The sequence below is a fragment of the Neomonachus schauinslandi genome, chromosome 12 (genome assembly GCF_002201575.2).
Source record: "Neomonachus schauinslandi chromosome 12, ASM220157v2, whole genome shotgun sequence".
NCBI classification, from domain to species: Eukaryota; Metazoa; Chordata; class Mammalia; order Carnivora; family Phocidae; genus Neomonachus; species Neomonachus schauinslandi.
In genome coordinates this window covers 62,546,414-62,557,543 of record NC_058414.1, presented here as the reverse complement: position 1 = coordinate 62,557,543, position 11,130 = coordinate 62,546,414, and the positions used below count along the sequence as shown (strand labels likewise).

Genomic DNA, 11,130 nt, shown 5'->3' with positions numbered 1-11,130 from the left:
AAAGAAAGAAAGAAAGAAAGAAAGAAAGAAAGAAAGAAAGAAAGAAAAAGAAAAGGGGGGAAGCAAGCAAGCTAGCTTTGTTTACAAGGTAAGAAAAAAGCCATTGCAAAAGTATAATCTGGTATTCATTAACCTGTTTCAGAATTTTGATATGAAATAAAATTTATTCTGTAGAAAGTCCCCCACATCCTAGACATTGTTGTCAGCTTAAATCCCTATAATCATGATCAAAGTTTTCTATTTTTCTAATAGTTCTTTTATTTATATTTGTAATCAGACTCTTCCCTAAATATAAATCTTGTTTCCCTCCATTAGCTGAAACCTCAGCTCCAAGAAAGCCCAATTCCTATCCATCCCCTACCCTGATTTAATGACAACAATGATGACAGCGGTAACAGTAACTACATTTATGATAAGAGCAACTGTTATTTTTTGAGCACCAACTATGAAACAAGCACTGTGATTGCAACAACCTCTTTTTAATAAAAAGGAAAACTACACACAGAGAATTTGAGAGACTCATCAAGGGTCATAAAGCAAATTAAATGTCAGAGCTAGAATTCATGATATATTTCTTTTTTCCCTGTCTAAATCCTACCTATTCTTCAAGACCTGGCTTCAGTCCTACCTACCCCAAGAAATCCTTATTTCTCTACCATCCATAGCAGCCTAATATGTACTGGGCACTGTCTTGAGCACTCTGCAGTCACTCTCTGGTTTAAACCTCAATACCCCTATGGGGGAAATATTGTTATCCCCATTTTACAGAAGAGTTTAAATAATCTGTAAGGTCATCTAGCCAGATAGTAACAGTAGGGATTAGAATTCTAGCTATTAATCCAAAGATTAGCTATTAATCTTAACCATATTACAACACTGCATCTCTTTGAATCTATATAGAGACTTAGTATGTCTACAGTTTACTATGCACTTAACCACATAAAACCATGCATTTTTTAAATTAACTTTTAATTTTAGAACAGTTTTAGATTTACAGAAAAATTAAGAAGATTATACAGAGTTCCCACATACCCTTCACCCAGTTTCCCCAATTATTATTATCTTACATTATTATGGCTCATTTATTATGATTAATGAATGCACACAGATACACTATCATTAACTAAAGTTAATGGATTACAAAAGTTAGGTGGATTACACTGATTGGTTTTCAGGCACTGAATCAGCATTGCATACCTGGAATAAATTCCATTTGGTCAGGGTATGTACTTTTTCTTATTCCTATTTAACTTTCCAGATGATTATATTCAGTTTCTCCAAGAGATTATAGACTTTTTGAGATTTAGAACCAATTCCTCTATTCTATGTAATTTACAAGTTATTGAGCATCTATTATGTACAATTTCATAAAGAAAGAAAAGTTGGGAGTACAAAGATGAACTCAGTCTCCTTGCCTAAGGTGTCTAAGGTCTTGCTAAGGTAGCATGACATGTGGACATGTGAAATATTTATTATATTCCCCATGGTACCTTGACAAATTCTATAAATATATGTCATCTTTAAATTGGTTATTAGGACTTCAATTTATCATCCTCCATCAGAATTCAAAAATATGTCTCCTCTCACTCTCCTAGTCATCTCTCTTTCAATTACAAAAGGAATAAAATATACTGGGTATGCCTCCCATAGTGTATGGCAAACACCCTGATGTTCTCTGCTATCATATCATTTCCCCTGGAGTGTCCCCCAGCCCTCCCCTCACTCTAGTCTTATTCTGGATTCTAATTTCTACCCACAGTGCTGATCAGATGATTTCCTCATTTCTCACCATCAAAGAGAATAGGGCTAAGGTCAGATATAACAGCTTTTACCTTTCTTTACAAATGTCACTGGATGGTTAATGCTCTAAGAACAGAAAGAGCAAAACAGTGGTGGGGTAGGAGCAAAGAGGTAAAAAAAAAAAAATGATGATGACAAAATACAGTATTAGAATTGGGACCCAATAGGGTCCCAATTAATAGGTTGGGACCCAACCTATTAATCCCAGACTGGTATTTAGTCACTCTTTCACTCATTTCCATAACTCAGTGCAAGATACTGGGGATAAAACCATGAATAAAGCAAGAGCCTCTGCCCTCAAGGCGTTCACCGCAGACCTGGAAAGATGGAGTGATGGGGGAAGAATAAACACTGTTTCTGCCATCACTGATTCAGGGATACTCCATGAAGGTTGACGTTGCCACAAAAGTGCCAGGACTTCCCCACAAGGGATACATTCCTATTTTTAAGTAAAATGTGATGGTCTATCCCATAGCAGAAGAGTCAGACAACAGCAAGGGAGCTGCAAAGGGCAGAAGGCACAATAAGTATTGTGTAATAATTACAGATATTCATAGAGTTAGCTGCCTCAGGAGGTAGGGAACAACCTCACTACCTATGGAAGCATTTAAGGCTCCGAGGTCCTTGGCATTTGGTGCTTTCTTGAAAATCTCCTTGGGAACTGTAGAACTCAATAGGCAAGAAAGACAGGTCATCTCATGTACAAATCTGTCTGTCACTCCATCTGTCCTGGGACAGGTATTTGGTGCCAGCTCAGTGCTGCCTCCAGGTCCTGGCTATTGGTTCCTCCCAGGCAGATGTTTGACTTCTGGCTCAGGACTGGCTCTAGGACCTTGTCTTTTTATGTGTCTGTCCATTTTGGGGCAGCTATTTGCCCAGCCCCCACCCCCAGGCCCAGGTAATACCCTAGGCCTCCAAGGAGAAGATGCTAAGCTGGGCCAGCTTCATCTCCTTTTGCAGCTTTGTGATCTCCCAAAACATTGGCTTCATATTCTTATGCAACAGGTCTTGCTGGATGTAGTAGATAAAAGTGACAAAATTGTACACTACAGTGATCCAAGCTAGAGAGAATGGTGAGGTGTAGTTGTGGCTCTCAAAGTGACAGAGCCAGATGTGGTACTGGCAGGTGTGGACACATACGTTGGCGCTGCCACACTTAACTGTGTCCACTCATACTGCGACAGCATCTGCAAAGCCATGGGCTAGGTGGTGAGCATTCGTTGTCCTCCAGACTGGCCTACAACAGCACCAAGAAATCCTGCATTATAAAGTCCAGGCAAGGGCCCACATTCCCTGGGTACACCCTTCCAAGGAAGGAACAGGGGGGCTTGTCCATGATATGCAATTCCCTCCAGGCTTAGAATTCAGCAAAAAGGGCCATATCCATCTCCTTGTCCTCCTCATCCATGGCAACGGTATGTCCCATAGAGGGGCTCACGACTGGGCAGAGGGAGCTGCTAGTGTTTCTGGCCCTTGTGGGGCCCAGTCTTAGCAGGGTTCAGCAGCTGCAAGTGGGGCTCATGGTTGGGAGAGGCTGGATGTGGATGTGATGACTGCTATCTTCAAGACTGTCACCTCCACCTGCAGCCTGTCAATTCTACCCACCACTTCCTTCAGCAGCTTTTCTGATGCCAACTATTTCATGAGAGCTTCTCATATCATCTTGTGAACTTCCTCAGAAAGTCTGGACATCAGCAACACCTCTAGGTCCTGCTCCAGTGGTTCCTACACCTCCCACAGTTGCTCATGGTCCTCATCTTTCAGCTTCAGCTCCTATGGGCTATATGAGCTCCTCCATCAGGAGCTCAGAGCTCTGCCTTTCTTGCAAATCTCCATGGAGATCCTGTAGGAATACCTGTCAATAATATTAGAGAAGAGCTCCCTCCCAGGTTCCTAATACTGAGCAAGTTCCTTTACCACTCCCAGATCCTGAGATTCTGAAAGTGAAAGACACAGTGCCTTAATAATGCTCATTTTAATAAAATTCTTAAAATGCTGCCTGCCACATAGTGAGTACTCAATAAATGTTACCTACTATCATCATTGTCACCATTATTTCCTCAAGAGTGTGTATCCCCAGTGATAAATTCTGATAAATTTTCACACTAACTTTGGTGGACAGACTTGCCTGGTCATACCTGAATATGCCATGTTTCCAGATTTTCTTGCCAGTATCTACATGGGCAATTTAACAGAAACTGGTATGATAATCTTGTTACAGCGCAGCATAAAAACTGCTCACTCAGGTCATGATCCTGGAGTCCCTGGATCGAGTCCCGCATCGGGCTCCCTGCTCGGCGGGGAGTCTGCTTCTCCCTCTGACCCTCCCCCCTCTCATGTACTGGCTCTCTCTCATTCTCTCTCTCTCAAATAAATAAATAAAATCTTAAAAAAAAAAAAAAAAAAAAACAACTGCTCACTCAGCTTCAGCCATACTAGCTTCCTTAGTATCCCTGAAAACACATTCCTGCCTCAGGGCTTCAGGGCAGGGATTCCATCATAAACCCCATTTGAGCCACATAGAACCTAATTAATCCAATAACTTCCAAAGAGCAGATATGGAAAAAAAAAAGTGGCTTTAAGAAAATGTATTTTCCTTGGCATAGAATTTGCCATTTTAGATAAAGCCATAAATTTTTTACATAAACATTACAGTGCTAATATTTCAAAGGAAATCTCATTTATTCTGGCTCTAGAAGGATTTTGAATAGGTTTCCATAAGCAGGTAGAAAAACGTGGGATGTAGTCTAAATACACCTAAAGAATAAAATTTCTTGTATATAAAATGAAATAAAACTACAGAAAGAAAGTTATTCCATTCAATTATAATTTTCCAATATAAATGTGTCACAATTTACATATCTGAAAAGAGATGTACAAAAACAACTGGTATTATTGTGACACATCTAAAAGAATTATAGATGTAAAAAAATGTGTGCCCAACATGTAAAAAAATATACACCTCAAGATTCCTTGAATGAAGCGAAGGAGCAAACCATGGATATCTATGGGAAGAGCATTGCAAGCCAGGGAACTGAGTATCAAGGCCCTGAGGCAGTAATGTGCTTTCAGGGACACTGAGGAAGCTAGTATGGCTGAAGCTGAGTGAGCAGTTTTTATGCTGCACTGTAACAAGATTATCATACTGTTTCTGTTAAATTGCCCACGTAGATACTGGCAAGAAAATCTGGGAACAAAGCATATTCAGGTATGACCCAGGCAAGTCTGTCCACCAAAGTTAGTGTGAAAATTTATCAGAATGTATCACTGGGGAAAACATGGACAGGATTCTTAGGAGAACACCAACAGTAATCCCAAATTCGGCTATCCAGGCGCTGACTGTTGATTGTGTGGGACAAATCCAATTAGCACCCACCCTAATGCCTCCTTGAAAGTGCTGGGCTTAGTCCACAACCACAGCTTACAGTGGGCATAGGTGTTATATTGAGGATGTTGTGCCAAGAAAGGAAGCAGTACCTAGAACTCTTCCCCAGAGAGGTGAAGTGTCTTGTCTCTGCTGCCTACAACTGGAACTCCTTTCCCCACCCTGGCAGACAACAAAATCCCTAATCTGACAAAATGAAACATGGGCAAGTCTAAACATTTCCCTTCTCCTTTCATCAGGATTTAAATGATCTGAACAGAGGCCTATGAACTCTCTGAGAGACCCATCTCATTCCCCATAGTGGGCAAACAAAGACTTCTGCTCTATAAAGTAACAGAGAAAAGTCATGTACAGTAGGTTCAAAGCAAAGGGACAAATGTGGGAAATGAAATGTAGCTCCCTTTATGGAAGGGCCACAAGGCAAGAATATCTTTGGTTGACAGTCTAAGGACATTCAAGGTAACACTCCATCTATTCATCCATTCAAAAACTATGAAGTGTAAGAGCTGGGAGACAACGGGGAACAACACCTTCTGGTCCCAGTGTTCATCCGAGTGGTGAGGGCAGAACATAAATAAGTAAACAACAATTAAATAGTTACAAGTTATAAAAGAACTAGAATGCAGGTGAAAAGGGTGCTATAATAAAGGCAAATGGGTACTCTTTCTTGAGATACTATGGGTCACAGAAAGCCACACAGAAACTGACATCGGTAGTAGTACTAATAGTAATAGGGACGAAAATAATACTAGCAGCTAAAATTTACCTGGCACATAGAGTGTACCAGGAAATTGTTACAGGCTTTTTAGGGATTATCTCATTTATTCTTACATAATATAATTGTACAGTTTTATCCCCATTTTGTAGATGAAAATACAGGCATTGTTAATTTTTCCAAAGCCATTCGGACAAATTGTAAGGAGAGCTGGGATTTCAACTATCAATTTGCATCTAGATCACATATTCCTCATTATTTTGTCATAAGGTTTGGACTTTAATGATGAGAAGAACAGTTCAGGTAGAGAGACTGGAAAGCTCACAGACCTCAAGGCTGAAAATGTCAGACAGGTACCAGAAACTGAAAGAAGGCCAGAGTGAGGAAATGAGTGTTCTTAGATGAGGCTGAATGTTAGGCCGGGGCCAGAACACACAGGGAGGACTATAAAGATTGGTAAAGAGTTTGGATATTACTATAAACACAAAGGATTTCAAGCTGGAGAGTGGCATGATATAATTTGTGATTATATGTTTCTTTGTTTTTATTATTAGAGCTGCCAAGTAGAAAATGAATCAGAAAGGGGCCAGAACAGACTGACAGTTAGGACATTATAATCACAGTCCAGGTCACAGATGGTGCTGGTATGTGTAGTAATTAAAGGCATCATGTTAGGAAGAAAATCCTCTGTTTCTCTAGTCTTAGCCTCTGATCAAAACTTAAAATCTAGTAAATTTTTAATCTGTAACTTCAGTACAAATAAATGATAAAATCTTCTATTTTTTTATGTACACAAATGGGAAAATTCACAAGGTTAGTATAAAGATCAAATATAATACTATATGGAAGAGACCTATACAAATGCAATTTACCTTTGTATTTTAAATTTAGACCAAGCAAATTAGATGTGAGTCAAAAATTTATAAGGCATTATTTTTATTATTAACCATTTTCTCAGTATTAGTACTCCAAGATGGTTAATATTGCCCTGGAGACTTTCCAGAGTATACATTTCATGGAAAGGAGAAATAAAAATCTCTATTTATAATACAACATGAAAGAAGAAAGTTGTATTTTAAAATACACCCTTACAATATTCATAATTAAAATAGCTGCCAAAATGAACATTCAATTTTTTTTTTTATCTCTTTTCCTTTGCATCTTGTAATAGCAGCTCGGTGGAAATAACCATTTCAGCCTCCAAATGAAATAAATTTGGATAATTGGAGCCCAGTCAATTGCCATTCCACTCTACTACAAATGGAGAAAATAATATATTTAACTAAACAGAGCACAAAAATGTATCATGTCAGTCTCTATTCATGTCAGAACATCTGAAGTTCATCAATATAAATAATGTTTGTATTCATATTATAAATGCATAAAAATAATTTATGCTATTTGGAAATTTTAAAATGTGAGATAGATAAGCAGATGAATGCTTTCTAAACCAAAAAGTTGGAGGAAGTAATATAAATAATTTCAGTAAATATTGGTATAATATTCCAGATATACAACTTCTTCAATATTAGTAGAAACTATGGATGATTTCTTTAAGTTTACTTTTCAAGAAGCTTTTTCCAATCTGGATTTATATAATATTCCCTTGGTAATATCACTAAGAAATTCTAAGATAAATATTAACAGTCATATTATATTCATGAATCACTTTATACATTAGATTTGATCAGTACATTTGTCTCTAAATTTTTGGCTTCATTTATTGACAGGGGCACCTGGGTGGCTCAGTCACTTAAGCATCTGACTCTTGATCTCAGCACAGGTCTTGATTTCAGGGTTGTGAATTCAAGCCCTGTGTTGGGCTCCACACTGGGCATGGAGACTACTTAAAAAAAAATAATAATAAGTAAAAATTAAAAAAAAAAAAAAAAGAACTCTCAGAGCCCCTACTACATGAACTTCCAGGCACAGAAGAAAATTTACTGATCTCTAAAACCCCATGCTTTAATAACCTTCTCCTCTTTCTGAAATGCCTTCCACCTAATAATCTCCCATTCATTCCTCAAGATACAAATAAAATCTCACGGAACCTTATTCCTTTGGGTTCCAATTGCACCTAAAGTGTATTTCTGTAACCTTACCAAGCATTCTATTATCAGTTCTCTGCTTGTCTCTCTCATTAGTCCAGGAACTCCACAGGAGCCATGACTGTCTTTATATCTACTATATCTGCTGAATGAAAAATGAACAAAGGTATAGCCTACTCAGAAGAAACAGAGCAAGACCCTTACTTTCCTTGTTCTAAATATATTTTAGTTAACACAGTTCAAGATCATATATGCTTTCTTTTGGGCAGGTGCAAAAAGAAAGCCTTTTTCAAGGCCCAAGCCTTATTCACATACATAACTATAATTTTTTCATTATATCTGAAAGCAAAATAATCAAAACAGACAAGCAAATGACTTTTACGCTTGACCTTAATCAATCCAATCGCTCTTTCCAGTATGTTAAAATCTTTCAGGATATTGAAAAGTTCATTGTATTAGCTATCTTTCCCATTTTCCAAAGGCCTACCTGAGGCTACATAAATTTGCTATTTGCAATTGCTTAGCCCTACTTGTGACAGAGAGTACATGCTTACTCAGCATTCATTGCTAGCTACCAGTTTAGCAAGGCACAAAAATCTAATTTGAAAATCATTTCCTTCAGAACTTGGGGAAAATTTTCCATTGTCCTCTAATATCTAAGGATTTTGCTGATAAGTTAAAATGCTTTCTTGTGTAGCTTTTCTTCCTTTCTAATCGTAGAGGATATGCTCTGGATCCTTAGTGCTCTAAAGTTTCACAATAATGTATCTGAATGTGCTTCTTTTTCTCATTTATTATAGTAACATCAAACAGGCTCTTTTAATATCCACAGCTATGACACCTCATTTCCTTGAAAGCCCTGTCTCCATTGGTCTTCTCGCATCTTCACAATCCACTCCCCAAGGTCACACCTTGTCTGATTACCTTGTCTTTATCAGAATCTCTGAACCCTGACATCAACATCTCATTCATTCTTTGACCACCACCTTTTGTTCTTCTAGTTCAACTGTTGTTCTACAACTCCCACTATGACACTTCTTCAACCTTATTAAGACTCGTGACCCATTGACCCCATTAATTTTTCACCATGTATCAATTTTCTCTAATCATTATTTCTCTTCTTAACAGCTTAGATTTGGTAGTCCATTATTATAATCAGTCTCACAAAAAATATTTTACTTGCAATTAGCTATTTCAAAGTCCCATTACTGACTTTAGTTGCTCAGATGCTAGTAAACAAATCACTGCCAGAGAAAATTGTCTTGGGATGACTTGGTTTCACTTCAAAATTCAGGATTTGAAACTTCAATGGGTACTCAAAATTGCCTTATCCTTTCATAAGCTTGCTTTCTTATTCTCCAAGACACCAATATCATAACTTTTTTTCCAATTTAGACACCACCAGAGCTCCTTTATCATCCCAACAACAAATCTACAAAATCTCGCTGGACCTACCTCCAATCTCTCCTGTCACAGTAAAGTTACAAAGGCCTATCCTTCAATCTCCCCTGTCCCCAACCTCTGCAACCCACATCCTTTCTCCTTCTCAAGGACTTCATTGCTTTGTGAGTCCCCTTCTTTTTCCTGATCATGAGCCTCTCCCACTGAACTCAATCTTTTCAATTATTACTGAAGCATGTTCTAATAGTGATCATTTTAAAACAAAACAAGGGTGCCTGTGTGGCTCAGTCGGTTAAGCGTCTGCCTTCAGCTCAGGTCAGGATCCCAGGGTCCTGAGATCAAGTCCCACATCAGGCTCATAGCAGGGAGCCTGCTTCTCCCTCTGCTCTGCCTGCTCTGTCTGCCACTCCCCCTGCTTGTGCTCTCTCTCTGTTAATTAAATAAATAAATAAATAAATAAATAAAATCTTTTAAAAAAATTTTTTAAACAAATAAAACAAAACCCACAACTCCTTCCAGCTACATCTCACTTCTGAATTACTAAGTGCTTTTATTTTTTTTTAAGACTAAAAAAAAAAGACTTTATTTATTTATTTGAGGGGAAAGGCAGAGGGAGGGGGGAAGCAGGCTCTCAGCTGAGCAGGGAGCCCAACTTGGGGCTGGATCCCAGGGCCCTGAGATCATGACCTGAGCCGAAGGCAGACACCTAACTGAATGAGCCACCCAGGAGCCCTTTGGTTGTCCAATTCTTAGTGAAAATACTAGATACTAAAAACTTGCAACAGGAGATACTCTAAATTTATCCCTGGATTAAGATGCTGCTCAGACTGCACTGATGTGGGCTGAGACAGTATTATATTCAGTAAATTGAGTTCATCATTATTTTTAAAGCTCTATGAAATTTGTTACTCATAAGTTGTAATTACATTACATTATAATTATAAAAATAAGCTATAGAGACATTACCGAAGAAGTCGTCCTTGTGAATTCAGAAATTTCATTCTGGACTCAGAATCAAAAAAGGCTATGCATCTCCTAAGCAACTTATTTGATTTTATCCTTTGAACATTCTGAAAATTGGAACTCAAATGTTTTCTTATTACTTTGAGTCTGCACCCTATCGACTGAACAGTATACGTTTCTGAGTGTTAATCTTATTCATATCTTTATTAATTTCCTGCTCTTATTTTCTCTCTCTGTTTCCTTCAACTATTTATTTTCACCTTTCATATTTTGGAAACGTGTAAACTATTTTTAATCCTTAAAGAAACAAGCGGAAATAAGGCAAGGTACAAACAGATATAGTAGAGATAAAGATCAAAATAGAAACAGAGGGGAACATGGGTGGCTCAGCTGGTTGAGCATCCATCCAACTCTTGATTCCGGCTCAAGTCATGATCCCAAGGTCCTGAGAACAAGTCCCACATCAGGCTCCATGCTCAGCAGGGAGTCTGCTTGAGATTCTCTCCCTCTCCCTCTGCCCCTCCCCCAGCTCATGTGCACTCTCTCTCTCTCTCAAATAAATAAATTAATTTAAAAAATGAAACAACTAATGAATCGTTGAACAGTACATCAAAAACTAATGATGTGTTATATATTGGCTAATTGAACATAAGAAGGAAGGGAAGAAGAAAGAAAGAAAAGAAAGAAAGAAAGAAAGAAAGAAAGAAAGAAAGAAAGAAAGAAAGAAAGAAAGAAAGAAAGAAAGAAAGAAAGAAAGAAAAGAAAGAAAGAAAGAAAGAAAGAAAGAAAGAAAGAAAGAAAGAAAGAAAGAAAGAAAG

General features: G+C 38.0%; 1 protein-coding gene and 1 pseudogene across 6 annotated transcripts in view; both read right to left on the bottom strand.

The window, feature by feature from the left end:
* The window catches only part of BBS9 (Bardet-Biedl syndrome 9), a 475,024-nt gene that overhangs the window by 233,515 nt on the left and 230,379 nt on the right, over window positions 1–11,130 (bottom strand). The window lies entirely within an intron of this gene.
* LOC110589058 lies at window positions 2,707–8,920 on the bottom strand (annotated as a pseudogene).